We start from the raw sequence: 17738 nt of genomic DNA on the forward strand, positions 1-17738 counted from the left end.
CACCCACTAGAATGGCTATTATGAATAAAATGGAAAACAACAAGTACTGGTGAGGATGTGGAGAACAGGAATCTTACAGGGCATTGTTGGCGGTAACGTAAAATAGTGCAGCTGCTGTGGAAAACAGCTTGGCGGTTTCTCAAAAAGTTAAACATAGAACTACCATATGACCCACCAATCCCACCTCTAGGTGTATACCCCAAAGAACTGAAAGCACGGACTCAAAACAGTTATTTATATACCAATGTTCATAGCGGCATTATTCCAATAGCCAAAAGGTGGAAGCAACTACATGTTCATCAACAGATGAATGGATAAAAAAATGTGGTATATCCATACAATGGAACACTTGGCTGTAAAAAGGAATGAAGTTCTGATACATGCTACAACACGGATGAACCACGAAGACTTCATGTTGACTAAAATAGGTCAGACTCAAAAGGACAAACACATGTATAATCTCACTTGTATGAAATAGCTAGAATATGCAAATTCATGAAGAGAGAAAGGTTACTAGGGGTTGGGGGTAGGGGAAAGGGGGGTTAATACATAATAGGTACAGGGTTGCTATTTGGGTGATGGGAAAGTTCTGGTAATGGATGGTGGTGAGGAAAACACTACATTGTGAACGTGATTAATCCCACTGAACTGTATGCTTCGAGTGGTTGAGGTGGGAAATTTTATTTTGTATGTATCTTTCCACAATTAAAAAAAAAAGATTGACTACAGAAGAAAATGACAATTAAATGCAATCCATGATCCTGGTCTGGAACTATTAATAGAGAAAAGGCCCCAAAAAACATTACCGGGACATATGAAAAAACTGGAATAAAGAATGTATTTATATCAATGTTAAGTTGCATGAACTTGATGACTGCATTTAAGGTGGTTACAATACTGAATATCTTTGTTCTCAGGAAATGTACACAAAAGTATTAAGTGTTCAAGGAGATGATGTATACAGCCTACTCTCAAATATTTACAAAAACAGATAGATAACCAGATGGATGGATGGATGTCGATAGAATGATATAGCAAATATGGCAAAATGTTAACAGCTGGTGAACCAGGGTATCTGGGTTGGGGGTATGTTGGAATTCTCTGTATGGATTTGTATTATTTTTGCAACTGTCCTGTAAGTTTGAAATTATTTCATAATAATTAAAAAAAAAAAAAAACTCAACATGACAGTTTCCCCTTGAATCTCACTCCCTTCCCTAAGGTTAACAAGTTTATCAATTACACATGTATCCTTCTAGACCTTTTCTAAAGCATTTACATATCTATATGTGAACATACAAAAATATACTATTTTGCTTTGTTATTTTTTAACATAAATGAGATTATACTGGAAGTACTATCTTGAAATTTGCTTTTTACACTTAATATGTCTTGAAAATCCCTCCATACACACACACACAATACACATGAACACACAGATCTACAGATCTACCTCATTCTTTTTTTGCTGCTGCAAGGTAGGGGAATATCATCATTTATTTAGCCATTCCCCTACTGATGGAAATTCAGGTTACTTCTAATTTTTGGTCATTTTAAACACTTTTGTTGCTCTTGTTCATGCTTCTCTGCACTTGAATTAGCAGTTTCAAGGGAAGGGCTGTGGGGGGTAAGTAGGAATTTGAGCCAAAGCTAAAAGGGTAGAAAATATGAGAGAAGATAAAGACATTCAAACCAATATGCTTCACAAACACACACTCCGCCAGAGGGATAGGAAAATAAATTGGCTTGAATAGTCACTATGATAAATGCTACAGGGAGACAACAAGAAGTGAGAATGGCCATAAGGAAGTGAGAAAGTCCATAAGGAAGATGAGATTAAAGACAGCATAAACTTCTAATGAATCCAGTAAGCACACAGCTCTGATTTCTAGCAACCCTTAACAACTCTGAAGAGCAAAAAAATAAACAGCAGAAATTAGGAATGGGCTTGGCAGACTTATCAAAGCAGTGGGGACACTATGGAAAAGCTAATTTTACTGTCTAAATGATAAGGAAGAAGAGATTCCAATATAATGATCTGCAGCTACTTTCTCTTCAGATTGTTTATAGACAAATATTTTAAATAAGCTAAGCCTTCCTTCCTTGAAGTTTTGTGTAATAACAGTGTGATATTTTTTCCTCCTGGTATGGTACCTCTCATCTAGTAATCACCAGGGCCTATCAAAATGATTCGATACAGCAATACAATACAGTTAATAACCACAAAACCTAATTTCTGGAGACTGAGCTTTAAATAAAAACTTGTCAGAGAATATTTTTTAAATGTGACCACACGACCACAATAGTGTTTAAAAATTAACTTGTTACATTTTCTTAGAAGCCAATGGTAAGTATTTTTCCAGGAGGGACCGAACCCTAAAAAGTCATTGGTTTTTAAAACTCAGAATTCATATCTTTATTTACCTATATTTACACAGACTTACACAAATATAAGTATATGCTTCTCAGGTCAAATTCTAGTTTTATATAAATATTTACTACTTACCAAACTATTTTATTATAAAATAAGACCTTATCATTGTAGCTACAGCACCATGTATTCTATTAGTCTTTAGATATTTTACAAAGCCCTCAAACTTGAATGAGGGTATTTTCCAGCTGCACTTCCATTTTGTGTGTGTGAGTATTATGTATGTACATACATATATATGTATATGTATTTATATCAAGAGCAATGCTTTAAAGACAGCAGAATAATAATTAAGTTTCTAATACGCCTATAATTACCGACACTAAAAAATTCATTGCAGGGAATTTCAGAGATCATCTAGGTCTTCTTCTTTTATAGTAAAAATCTGCAAGACCCTGAGAAGTTAAGCAACTTATACATCATTTATAACCTACCAGTAGTAGAGATGAAAGGAAGAATTACATCTTCTGACTTCTGGCACAATTCTCATGCCAATGCATTAAATACCCCCAAAGAAGCCATATGCATTGGATCCCAGGTATCTGTTTGACAATTTGGCTTCAAAAACCATGTTCAGTATTAAAACCTACCTCTTGCCACTGGCTTTCTCCAAAATAACAAAACAAGCAAGTCACTTACTTATGAGTTTATTAAGATTCAACTTTTTTTGATTTAGAAGATATGAGTATGAACAATGTCATGTATTCGTTCCAGGGCTGAGTTAATTATTTTCCAAATGAATTTGTCTTCAAGAACTGGTTAGCAAGTAATCAGATTAGGAAATTCTGTTCTCATTACTGAATCCTCATTTAGACTTATGCTTTTTCACTAGTGATATACATGGGACTATCAGTTGATGTTATTCACTAAAATAAGTACATAAGCAAGTAGAAAATAGTTATCCTGTTCCCTCCAACAGCTAAAATGTATCAAAACAATCATTTTTTAAAAAGATAAGTGCAGATACTAGAGAAGTCTCTCAACTAATAAAAAGATTGATTACTAATGAACATCTCCTTGGCATGCTTTAACTGCAAAAATTTGCACCAAAATAGAAATTTCTTTAAAAATAGAAGATAGTAGTTTAACAAATGCATTTAAATTATGGTTATAATAATTAAACATTCAATATGTATTAGAGCACTTACACTGCCCTAATTCCTTTACTGTGCATCAAAAGAATTTAGCAAAATTGCATACTATTAGAATTCTGCTCCTGTATTATTATGAGTATCAGTTTTATAAGTACAGTCAGTTTTATAGATCAAACACACTCCTGGAAGCTGAATATATAGTAAATTTTTGTAGAGTGTATCATCTAAAATATATCAGGAAAACTTACTAAAATATTCTTTTAAAAAAATTAAATTCATAGTCTGAGAGGAAGTGTTTCCTTAAACAAGTTACAGCTGAACTGAGATACACACTCTACCATCACTTGGACAAAAAGCTATCACATATTCACTATAATATTCTACCATGTCAATTATTTAAAGTCTTCCTTAATTATTTATTTGTTTCTAGACTTAATTTTAGGATCTGAGTTTTAAGTTATAATATTCCTGGGTTATTTTTAAGCCCTAATAAGCTCATCTCTCCTGGGCATCAGTTGCAGAATTGATCTAAACTTCAGGAACTGGAGAATGGAAGAAATGAGAACACTTGGTTTCTAGAATGCAATCCTTGTCTCTGAGTCAGCCTCTGTCACCTTGCAGTATATGTAGCCTAGGTCAGGGAGTAGAAAGCCTAGCCTTAATGAGTTATTTCTGACAAAGATCGATATAGAAACCATGAATCTACACAACTGCAATAACTTCATTGCATAGGCTGCATTTTAGAAGTGTAATTTTACCCTAGCTCTGCTTCCTCTACTAACCATAAATTTTATCTCTCAAACCCATCCATTACTTCATCTTTATCTCACGTAACATTCCTTTCTAACTCTTAACAGGTGACAGTCATTTTTAGGTTGTCTACAGTTTTCAGCACTCTTACCAATATAAAAATACAGTTAAAATATTCATTTACTTGCATACAAAAAGAAATGCATCAAATATATTTCACCTGACAAAAGATGAAGTCACTCACTCTTCATCCTGTTTGATAACGTAAATGTCCATATTATCTGGTTCTATAGTTTCATAACAGTCAAAATTCTATTAAATGAGTGCCTCCTATTTTCCAAGGCATAGTGACTTTTAAAGTGTTCTATAGTTGACCTTCTATAGCTTAGTACTGTAACTGAACTTCTACTGTCCAGTTATTGTACAAAGAAAATAACTATTTTCTTCAGGACTTTTACACAAATTAAAAAAAAAAAGAGTGTAAGTTTTCTACCTATAGACTAAAAAAGGGACGTAGCCACCATTTTTATTTGCCACATCAGAAAACTGTATTAGTGACTACTTCCTGGTCACTGGACAATGCTGTTTCTCCCTTATTCCCACAACCACTATACTCTTAAATTTTGTTGTTTAACAAAAACATAAAAATAGAAACAATCAAATTATATTTATTACATCTTAAGTGGATATGGTAAAACTGCTATAATTCTTTAAATATCTGATCTTAATTTTGTTAGGTTGCATTAATTAAAGGCTATAAAAAACAACAACCTTTAACTATACCTTTTTTGTGTGTAATATAAAGCCCAAATTTTCCCCATTATCAGATACTCTTAACACATTAGGTACTAGCTACACAAAATAAATTGGAAACTCATCTGTGGTAAATTTCATGTCTTAACTAATTATAAAATGTTTAGTCCTTTGTGCAGTGCCATTAGCTGATGATGACATCAGCACTTTTTAAGAGCCAAACTGCCAAGTCCAGTGGACTTTTCAGGACTTTTTCCCCATCACCGGTGACTGATACGATGAGCAGATGACCAAAAGCACGTGAGCAACATCAGTTAGGCTTGAGAGAGAAAAAGCTATCAATTACACGATTTTCATCTATAATAAATTGTTAAGAAATAGAAACAAATAATTGAGTTAGCTGAAGAGTCAAGTTATACATAAATTTAGATCCAAAGATAAACTGTTAATTTAATGTATTTTTTTATTCATCTGCAGTAAACATCAATTTCAAATCAGTCTACAAAGAAAAAACCACTTTAAGAACAAATAAACCATCTCAATGTCACTTATACCTCTTTATGACCACAGTGACCATATCTATCTGTCCAATAAAGGATATTTAGCAACTGTCTCTATTGTCTTTACGATGCAAAGTAACCAATCAAGTCTAGTACTTGCTTGCTACTTTCCAGAATTAGCTTTAGTGGCTTATCATCTATGAAACCCTCCTTCAATCTAGTTCATGCAACCTGCATCAGCTAAACTTCACTACTGTATCTTTAAGGACCAGCAATTCCATTTTATGACCAAAATTCTTGGAGGAAAAGAACTAGATTTTACCTGTGTCCAAATAATATAAAGAACAATTTTTAGTATATTCACGAAGTTGTATATCCATCACCACTCTCTAATTCCAGAACATTTTCATCCCCCTCCCCCTCAAAACCCCATATCCATTCAGAGTCACTCCTCATTCCCCTTCCCTTTAGCCCCTTACAACTACTAATCCATGTTCTATTTCTATGGATTTGCCTATTCTGGACATTTCATATAAATGGAATCAATCATACACTATGTGGTCTTCTGTGGACTGCCTTCTTTCACTTAGCATAACATTTTAAAGGTTCATCCATGTTGTAGTATGTATCAGTACTTCATTTCTTTTTATAGCCAAATAATTCTACTTATGAAATTTTTATATAATTCAATAACAGAAAAATAAAAGCACCAAGAAAAGACAAAAACAAATATATTCCATTGGATGGATATACCACATTTTGTGTATCCATTGATCAGTGGGTAGTCATTTGAGTTGTTTACATTTTTTAGATATTATGAATAATGTTGCTATGAACATTAATCTACATGTTTTTATGTGAATATATGTTTACATTTCTCTTGAGTATTGACCTAGGACTAGAATTACTGGATCATACATTTAACAATTTGAGGAACTGCCCAACTGTTTTCCAAATTAGCTGTATCATTTTACAAGCTCACAAGTAATTTACAAGGGTTCCCATTTCCCCACATCCTCACCAACACTTGCTTTATCTGTCTTATTTAAGCCAAACTAGTGGGTGTGAAGTGGTTTCTCATCGTGGTTTTGATTTGCATTTCTAATGCTTACTGGTGTCAACCATTTTTCATGTACTTATTGTTCACTTGCACACCCTCCTTGGAGAAATGTATATTCAAATCCTTTGCCCATTTTTTAAACTGGGTTATCTTTTTATTGTTGAGTTGAGAGAGTTCTTCATATATTCAATAAAAGTCCCTTATCAGATATATGATTTGCAAATATTTTCTCAAATTCTTTAGGTTGTCCTGTCCTTTGAAATACAAATGGTTTTTAAATTTTGACAAAATCCAATTTATCTATGTTTTCTTTTGTTGCTTGTGCTTTTGCTATCATACCTAAGAAACCACTGACTAACTAAGGTAAATTAAGATGTATTCTTATGTTTTCTTCCTAGAGTTTTATAGTTTTAGCTCTTACATTTATGTCTATAACCCATTTTGAATTAATTTTTGTGTATGGTGTGAGGTAGGGGTCCACCTTCATTCTTTCGCATATAGATATTCAGTAGTTCCAGTGCCATTTGTTGAAAAGACATTGAATTGTCTTAGTACCCTTACAGAAAATTAATTGACCATAAATTTGACAGTTTACTTCTGGACTCTCAATTCTAGTCCATTGATCTAATAAAACTATCCTTGGGCCAGTACCATACTGTTCTTGATTACTATAGCTTTGTGGTAAGTTCTGAAATCAGGAAGTGTGAGTCCAACTTTGTTCTCCATTTTCAAGATTGCTTTGGCTATTCTGTATCCCTTGCATCTCCATATGAATTTTATGATCAGCTTATCAATTTCTGCAAAACAGGAAGCTGGAATTTTAATAGGGTTTGCACTGAATCTGTAGATCAATTTGGGGCCATCTTAACAATATCAAGTACTCTGATCCATGAACATGACATGTATTACCATTTATTTGGGTCTTCCTTAATTTCTTTCAACAATGTATTGTCATTTTCAGTGTACAAGTCTTGCACTTCTTGCTATTCTTAAGTATTTTATTCTTCCCTAGGCTATGGTAAATGGAATTATGTCCTTAATTTCATTTTTTGGATTGTTTATTGCTAGTGTATAGAAATACAATTGATTTTTGTATATCAATCTTGTATCTTGCTGAACCTGTTCATCAGTTCTAACAGTTTGTGTGTTTGTATGTGTGTGAGTGTGTATTTGTTAGGATTTCTATACATAAGATTATGTTATCTATGAACATAGATAGTTTGAATTCTTCTTTTTCAATTTGGATGCCTTTTACTTCTTTTCCCTGCCTAATTTCCCTGGCTAAAACCTCCAGTACAATGTTGAATACAAGTGACAAAAGCAGCAGACATCTTGTCTTATACCTGGTTGTAGGAAGAAAGCATTCAGTCTTTCACCATTAAGTACGATGTGAATTGTGAATTTTTCATAGATACTCTCTATCAGGTTGAGGAAGTTATTATAAGGTATTTTCATAGTAAGACATGCTAATATCTTTTGTGTCTTAGCAATAAAACAAGGCTAGGAAGAACTTTTGACTAAATTTTCCAGAATTATAAGGCCCAATACGAAATTGTGGACTTGATCCAACTGCAGTTACAGGTTAACTTTAAACTTACAACAAAAGTTTGATTTCCCTAACCCCATATTTAGTCTTTCATGTAAGCAAATACCTCTCAGGTATCATTAATCGAGGTAGATTTTTAACGCGAATTCTTCCAAACCAATCTTGTAAAAAAAAGTATACATTTTTTTTCCTAAAATGTGAACACTAAGTATAAAAGTTTGTGTTCTTTTTAAACATAATCACACAAGACACAAAATATACAATAAAAATCAATTAAGTTCCTGCTGAGGAATCCTAAATGGTTAGGCGATGTATATTACATACAATAATATACCAGATAAGGCAAACCAAAACAATCACTCTGTCAAAATATCCACGTCAGTAGACAATCTAGAAAAAAATATTTTGTTCATTATCATGTCCAAACAACTGGGACAAACTTAACTAATACATCAACACTTTAAACACACAAAAAAAGTTGAAATTAATTATGGGATTCTAGTTTCCAAACTTTTACCTTCTAAAAATACTTACCCTTTTCACATCATGGAATGAGAAAGAAGTAAAAGGTTCCCAAGTGAAGCATGAACTCCATAGGTAAACTGTTCTTCTTTACTAAATTACCTGTATTTGTCTTATTGTACTGTACAATATCCTAATGAACTGAAAAAGTCAACATGCCTCTTAAAAAGTTATTTTCTTCTTTTAGGAAAGATAAAGTCCTGCTTGGTAAAAATCCGCTAAGATATTCCCACTTATCAATTTTTCTCATATAATTTATTTATATTTTAACAATTCATTAAATTTCCCATTTCCTTCCTATAAAATTATTTTATTATACTATGTATTTTGAGCTCTCAAGAGTATTTTATGCATTTGTCACTTTTCTCTTAAGTCATTATAGTTCAGTAAGATAAGCTGCCAATTACAGATCTACTCAATATCACATATAATCATTCTTTCATTTAATGAGTATTTACTGAATGACTTCTATGTGCTAAGAGTATGACAGGTACTGATGTTACAGTGGTAAATAAGACAAAGTCCCTGGCTTCATGAACCTGAATTCTAGTGAAAGAGGTCAGATAATTCAAACAAATAATTGCAGATAGAAATAAATGTTAAGGTGAAAAGGCAATGGTATTCATAGAGTCAGAATCTAGAATATAGGTTTCCAGGGAATAGGGTGAGGGTAGGGAATGGAAAATTAATGCTTAAATTGTAAAGTTTCTATTTGGGTTGATCATAAAATTTGGTAATGGATGGTGGTGATGGTAGCAAAATATTATGAATGTAATTAACAGCACTAAATTATATATTTAAATGTAGTTAGGTGAAATTTTAGGATATATATGTTATCAGTCTAAAAATTTTTAAAAACACAACATAGAACTGCACAACACAGCAAACCCTACTGTAAACAATGGACTATAGTTAATAGTACAATTATAAAAATGTTCTTTCATGAATTGTTAACAAATTTACCACACCAATGCAAGGTATTAATAACAGGGTGCTGTATGGAAACTCCGTATTTTATGCATGATTTTTCTGTAAACCTACCACAAAACTTTTTTTAAAAAGGCAATGGTATAAGAGAATGACTAGGGGGCAATTACTGGTCTCTAAAGAGGTAACCTAAGAGCTGAGAACTAAATAATGATGAGGCAACCACTCAAAAAACTAGCGCTAGGGCTTTTCAAGCAGACAGAATAGCAAGAACAAAACCCCTAATGTAGAAAAGAGCATGGTGTATTTGAGGAAAAGAAAGAAGGCAGTGTCAGCTGACCATAGAAGACAAGGGTTGGGGTGGTAGGACTTAGCAGGCCACTGATTTTATCTCATTGCAATGGGAAGCCAGAAGAAGATTATACATAGAAAAATGACATGATCTGATAATCCTATGAAAAGGTCACTCTTGCTACTATGTGAAAAATGAAATGTAAGGAAGAATGACAAGTAGCAGTTAACAGAAAATAATATTTTCTTTAAGGAATTTCTTAGTTCTCTCTCTTCCTTTCTGTCTCTCAAAACATCCCTGCATTTAAAGTCTATTTTATCTGAGATTAATATTGCTACACCTGCTTTCTTTTGGCTGTAGCTTGCATGATATATTTTTTTCCATCCTTTCACTTTCAATTTCTTTGTGTCCCTGTGTCTAAGATGAGTCTCTTGTATGCAACATATTGATGGTTCATTTTTTTTGATCCATTCTGCGAATCTATATCTTTTAATTGGGGAGTTTAATCCCTTTACATTCAACGTTATAACCGTGAAGGCATTTCTTGAATCAGCCATCTTATCCTTTGGTTTATGTTTGTCATATATATTTTTTCCCTCTCTCTATTAATATCCTTTATTGTACCCATACCAAATCTCTTTAGTACTAAACCTTTCTCCAGGTCTCTCTGTCCTTTCTTTGTTTCTCTGTCTGTAGGGCTCCCTTTAGTATCTCCAGTAGGGCAGGTCTCTTGTTAGCAAATCCTCTCAGCATTTGTTTGTCCGTGAAAAATTTAAGCTCTCCCTCAAATTTGAAGGAGAGCTTTGCTGGATAAAGTATTCTTGGTTGGAAATTTTTCTCACTCAGAATTTTAAATATATCATGCCACTGCCTTCTTGCCTCCATAGTGGCTGCTGAGTAGTCACTACTTAGTCTTATGCTGTTTTCTTTGTATGTGGTGAATTGCTTTTCTCTTGCTGCTTTCAGAACTTGCTCCTTCTCTTCCGTGTTTGACAGTGTGATCAGAATATGTCTTGGAGTGGGTTTATTTGGATTTATTCTATTTGGAGTTCGCTGAGCATTTATGATTTGTGTATTTATGTTGTTTAGAAGATTTGGGAAGTTTTCCCCAACAATTTCTTTGAATACTCTTCCTAGACCTTTACCCTTTTCTTCCCCTTCTGGAACACCAATGAGTCTTATATTAGGACGTTTTATATTATCTATAATATCCCTGAGGTCTGTTTCGATTTTTTCAATTTTTTTCCCCATTCTTTCTTTTATGTTTTCATTTTCCATTCTGTCATCTTCCAGGTCACTGATTCGTTGTTCAACTTCCCCTAGTCTTGTACTATGAGTGTCCAGAATCTTTTTAATTTGGTCAACAGTTTCTTTAATTTCCATAAGATCATCTATTTTTTTATTTAGTCTTGCAATGTCTTCTTTATGCTCTTCTAAGGTCTTCTTAATAACCTTTGTATTCTGTACTATGGTCTCATTGTTCATCTTTAGTTCTCTGAGTAGCTGCTCCAGGTGCTGTGTCTCTTCTGATCTTTTGATTTGGTTGCTTGGGCTTGGGTTATCCATATCGTCTGGTTTCTTCATATGCTTTATAATTTTCTGTTGTTTTTGGCCTCTTGGCATTTGCTGAACTTGATAGGGTTCTTTTAGGATGTGTAGACCAATTGAAGTCCTTATCTCTAATTTACCAGATCTACAGCTTCGTGGAGTACACTTTCTCTAACTAACCAGCAGGTGGCATCCATGAGCCACCTGTTCTCCACAAGCCAGTTCTCCCCTGCTTTGCCTTTGTGGTGAGTGGGGGAGTGAGTCTTGTGGGGTCCAATTGGTGTACCAAGCTTGCGTGTGTAGTTGGTGTTGCCCGCCCTGTATATGCGGTGTGTTTCTGGGCAGTCAGGGAGGGGGGTGGCTCTAACAATCAAATCTCCCTGGTGATCCTGAAGTTTTAAAGCTGCTGCAATAGTCTAATCCTTCAGTTCAGTCCTGCCACAGTTTGTCTCTGCCACTGACCCACAAGTCCTTGGTATTGGCGTATGGCTCCTGAGACTTGTAAGTGGGTCCCTCTTCCAGGCCGTGCACCCCCTGGTCTTCTGTTGAGGGATGACTGTGCTATGTCACAGGTCAGTGCCATCCCCCCAGGGCGGTTCTGGGCTGCTGGGCTGTGTAGGGAGGCTCCCAGTCTGCTGAAATGATGGCTGAATGAGGCTTTGTTAATTCACACTGCTCCACCTTCCCAACTCTGGGACAATCTGCTGAGGTTGCAGGGAAGGCTAATGTCCACACCCAGTTTTGTGGAGTGTGCCTGTTATTTGAAGCACTTCTGTCACACTGGGTTGTCTGGGGCAGCTCTGGGCTATGTGGCTGGCGATGGGCAGGAGTGTTTCCTGTCTACCAGGATGATGGCTGTGAGCGGACACCCCCCTTTTCTTGGGAAGTTGTGGTGTTTAGTGAAATTTCTCAGCCACTGGATTATTGCCTTTTGTCTCAGAGCTCTCTTAGTTCTGCTCTTGTCTTGACCTGCCCAAACTGCAAGTCTTTGAAGCTTTCTGTATTGGGCTTCTTAGAGTAATTGTTTTACAAAAAGAAAAAAGGATTAAAAAAAAAAAAAAAAAAAAAAGGGCCCTCCTCACAGATCTAATGGGTTATTGAAATGCTACTAGATAAAGCAATTAGGGCCATTAAGGAAAGTTCCACAGGGCAGAGAGATCAGCTTTTCTTTGGGATTTGCATATGAGCCTGAGGGCCTGAGCTCTGCCCTTCCCCTTTCTATGTTCACCAGAACTCCAAAAATCCTCCGCTTTTATTTTGGAGTTTTTCGTGCTGTTTTTTTCTATGCCTGTCTCCTTTCTGCTGGGCTGGCTGCTCTCAGATTCTCTGGTGTCTGGTCTCAGTCTATCTATGGTTGGAGTCTGTATCAGTAGAATGAGTTTCCGATAAGAGCAGCCACTGCAGTTCTCCCTTCTCCTTCCCGGAGCTGACAGCCCCTCCTCCCCCGGGACTGAGCCTGGCAGGGAGGGGCGCGGGTCCCCTGGCCGCAAAAACTTACAGATTTCGCTGATCTCAGCAGTTCCACGTTTTCATGAGTGTTGTATGAAGTATGCCCAAAGTCAGATTGCTCTGTGGTGTCCAGTCCACGCAGTTCCTGGCTTTCTACCTACTTTCCTGGAGGAGTAACTAAAACATACAGCTCACCAGTCTGCCATCTTGCCCCGCCCTCTCTCTCTCTTCCTTTCTGATCCCAATTTCATCACCTCAGCACTGGCTGTCACATCACAGGGACTACTTCAAAAGCATTCAAACTAGTCTCCCTTGCTTCTACAGCTGGACTGTGCTATTTAATTTTTTTTTTTTTTGACTGCTTTGATCATGACTATCTCTTCCCTTCAAAAGCATCCACAATCCACCACTACCAACAGAATAAAATCCAAATTCCATGACATTCAGTAACCTTCCACTACTGAATACCAAACCACCTTTCCAGCCTCATCTCCCACCACTAATCTGATAAACTCTGCTGTTTCACTCAATATAATCTACTTGCTCTTTCCTGAACACAGTGTATGATGGTACCTTCCCGCTTTGATGGGTCAGTAGTCACTGACCCCTTTCCTTCTGTTTTTATATTCAAATTCTATCTCTTCTTCATGTCTCAGTATATATTCTATTCTCCTTAGACATTCTGAGCAGTGGCTTTTTTACTATGACCCATAGTATTTTACATCATAATCCGTGTATACAAGTTTCACAATTCTATATTTAACTTTACTTCATGCAATGCACTTTGATATTTTCTATACTATTCTATTTCTTTTTCAAAATACTCAGCAGGTAAACTCACTGCCCTCCCCATTACATGGGACATGACTCCCAGGAGTATAAATCTCCCTGGCAACTTGGGGCATGACTTCTAGGGATGAGCCTGGACCCAGCATTGTGGGACTGAGAAAGTCTTCTTGACCAAAAGGGGGAAGCAAAATGAAATAAACTTTAAGTGGCAGAAAGATTTCAAATGGAGTCAAGAGGTCATTCTGGAGGGTATTCTTACGTGCTATATAGATATCCCTTTTTAGTTTTTAGTGTACTGGAATAGCTAGAAGGAAATACCTGCAACTGTCAAACTGTAACCCAATAGCCTTGATTCTTAAAGATGATTACATAACCATGTATCTTACACGGTGTGACTGTGTGCTTGTGAAAACCTTGTCGTTCACACTCCCTTTATCCAGTGTATGGATACATGAATAGAGAAATGGGGACAAAAATTAATTGAAAAATAGGATGGGATGGAGCGGGGAAGGGATGTTTCAGGTGTTATTGTTTACTTTTATTTTTATTCTTATTTTTATTCTTTTTGGAATAACGAAAATGTTCAAAAATTGTTTGTGGTGATGAAGCATAACTATACGATGGCACTGTGAACAACTGATTGTATGCTGTGGATGACTGTATGGTATGTGAATATATCTCAATAAAACCGAATAAAAAAGAAAAAAAAAAGAGCCTAATAAAGAAATTAAGAGTTCCTGAGGGAAGATGGGATGTTTCTGGTAATATGACATGATTTTATTTGTAGACTGAACTGACTTATGATGTTACAAAAAATAACAAAACCTTAATTCTAATTTATATGAATAAACCTGGCAGAATACTGGGAAAAAAAAAAAAAGGACTCACTAAAACTATTGTTTAACCACTAACAGGTTTCTGACTTCTCTCTTAAAATTACTATTAGTGCATCTTTCTAGGACACTCACTAGGTAATCACTTTTAACTAGATCATAGCATTGATAGATGAAATCTGCAATTTCCAAACTATAATGACCTTAATTAACTTTAAGGATAGGATAGGGTCAGTATCTTATACTTCTTTTTACCTAGTAGGATGCCAAACATAGTATTTGTTAATCATTGCTGAAGAGCAAAATTGATATTAAACACAAATATCCTATTCATGATCAGATAGGATCATGATTAGCACTGTTTTGTGTTCACATCCATCTTATTTCAAATTGTAGTTAAGATAGTAAAAATGGCCAGATTTCAGTGACACTTTGACCCACATTTCTGCCTTCCACCTTTACTAGATTATACATTAGCCTTGCATAGTGGGAACACACAGTGAGTACTCTATAAATACTAATTTTCATCTTTCTTCCCCTCAGATGTATGAGCAAGTCCCTAGATGGAGGACACTTACTACCATTCAGCAAACATCATTCTCTTTTATCACAAGTATTGAGGCACTTTTGCTCTGCCTAGGAAAGAATTAGTCTAGTGTCCCCATTTGGCCCTTCCAGCTTTGCCAAAGTTGTAATAAGGGTAAGCCTTTTGTTTCAATTGAATGACAGCTATTAAGGTTGAATGGCCTCTCCTGCAGCCAGCAGTAAGGTTCTTGACCATTGAAGTACTATTAAAGTTGTTGACTCTTTCCAAAACATCATCAGTAATTTGAATAAAGAAAACGAAAAGGCAATGAAGCGATCTATAATCTGCACTGAATGGCTTCTTCTCCACCAAAGGACCCAAATTATAAAATAAGCCAATGGACAAAGTAAATTCTTAATTCCTCAATCTCCAAGACTGGTTAAGTTAACCATGACATGATTTACACAAGTTCCTGAAGAATGCAGAACATCTAAAGATATTCAACTTCCCTTCTACCTCCTGTGCCTGTTTATGACCTGTTGTGGGTCCAGTGGGACCAGGTAAGTACATAGGTAACCAAATGCTCTGTACCATCTAGACCAGGCTCAGTGTAGTCAACAGGGTTTTAGGCAGAAATAAGCTTCCAGGACCTATCCCAGAAAGAAGATCAATTTCTTCATCAGTCCTCAAACTACCTAAAGCTCCCTAATAGGCTGTGGTCATCTTGGGGTAATTATGGGCCAGAGCAAACTATTCTGGCCCTCCAGACCCTAAATCTCCACCTTAGGCTCCCCTCTAAGATCTGGAGGTATGAACCTCAACATTTGTTGGCTATAGTCTTCTTAAGGCCAAACTCTGGGCTTCAGCCAGAGTTTAAGACAGCCATTAGGAATTACTCTGGCATTCACTAACAATATTTAAAATCACCTATTCTAATTCTCACCGCATTTGCCTGAGTAGAAAACACTAACTCAAAGCACTTTATATGCAAGATTTCAGAACCAATCTAGAAAAGAAAAAAAAAAAAAAAAAATTTGGACATGAATATTTTGTATATTGAAGTGGCAAAATTTCAAGAATATGAACTACTTTCAGAACTGTCTTTTCAGAATGAAAACAAAATCAAACTACCTTCTTGACAGTGAGTTACTTTCCTCACACAGGCTTACCCTCAAAAGCAGATGAAAGGTAAAGCCAAAATTCTATCTATTTTAAAGGATACCAAAGCTGGGTTAATTTTTTTTTAACACGTCAAAATAAAAACTTTGCATTGGTAAGAAGGATCATTTAAAAAAATTGGGCAAGGGCTTAAAAAATATAACAATACATGCTTATATCTGTAAAATATTCCTCCTTGAAATCTTTCTGTGTCTACCAATATTTTTGTTTTCTGCTAGATCAAGGTCAATGGCTTTTCAGAAGTGGGTTATAGGTTATTAAATTTGATTGATCCTTTGGCACTGACCCTCTGTCACATTCCACTAAATTAGAGATTTATTTGTATTGCTAACTATCCCCTTTAAAAACAAATATGTTCTTGAAAGGGCTAATTCTATATAATCTTTCATTCAAGGCTCAGCAAAGAGAAAAAGGAAGAGAAGAGAAGAGGAGAAAGGAGGAGGTAAGGAAAGGAAGAAATAATTTGAGAAATAAAGAAATGAATGTATATTAGGGCTTCTGGAGCTAATAAACATTCATTTCTGGGGCTACCAGAAGAGAACAGAAGTGGATGAGGGACCCATGCCTTAAATGAGGTAGGGTAAGAAACCAGCCAGAAAGTATTAGGTCAATAAAAGAAAACAAGAACAAAAGACCTTCACTAAGACGGCCTAGAACGTAGGTGATAAAAGGCACAAATGTTACACCTATGCCGCAGTCGGATAATAGACTGAACAAATTATAGAGCGAATCAAAGGTAATACTATAGGTGATACCCATACCTTCTTCTCTGAGGTTTTTTAAAAGCTATCAATAAGTCAGAAATGAGATGTAGAATGCATTAAAGTTTACTCAACAATTTAACAGCTCCATTCCAAACTTGACTAAAAAGTCTCTTTTCTCCAATGTTAAAGTTTTTTGCCAGGTTTCCAATGGGGTCTCCCAAGGACCATATCCAGATAGGTGAAATAAAAGCCATATGTTTATTGATATTTAACCTGTGTGACCCAAAATACACTCTGTGCTCTGATTTAGAGTAAAGTTCAATGAAAGATTTTATTTTTGCAGTCCCCAGAGCTGTCACTTCTCAGTCTGTTTTGCTATGTTAAGTTAAATACTTCCTTTAATCCACCCAGATCTTTAATGTACCAAAAATATAAAGCAAAATAGAGATTCTGGAAAATGGAGGGTCTCCTGCTGAACTGCCTTGCTATAAGCTAGTAAAATATCTTTGACTAGACCACTGAACTTTAAGCTCCAGTTTTATCCTTCACTCAGTATGAATGCCGCAAGACAGAATCCCTGCCTTTGAGGCAGTCGTAGTTATTTGGCAGAAACAGACAACATATGAACAGATAATTACAATACTACCTGATTAAGTTTTACAATAGGAAATATGAACAGAGCATTGTGCAAACAACATGGTAAAAGCCACTAGATTTGCTTGGAGGACTATGCTAAATGAACTCATCTGCAAAATGAGGCAGTTAAGCTAGTCAAATCTGTAGGGCCCTTTATGTTTAAAAAATGGGCATGAAAAGAAATTGAAGGTATTGGAGA

General features: G+C 35.5%; 1 protein-coding gene across 3 annotated transcripts in view; it reads right to left on the bottom strand.

Moving 5' to 3' along the window:
- Nucleotides 1-17738, bottom strand: part of MXI1 (MAX interactor 1, dimerization protein) — a 139029-nt gene that overhangs the window by 26233 nt on the left and 95058 nt on the right. The window lies entirely within an intron of this gene.

This window comes from Choloepus didactylus, chromosome 15, assembly GCF_015220235.1.
Source record: "Choloepus didactylus isolate mChoDid1 chromosome 15, mChoDid1.pri, whole genome shotgun sequence".
Lineage (NCBI taxonomy): Eukaryota > Metazoa > Chordata > Mammalia > Pilosa > Megalonychidae > Choloepus > Choloepus didactylus.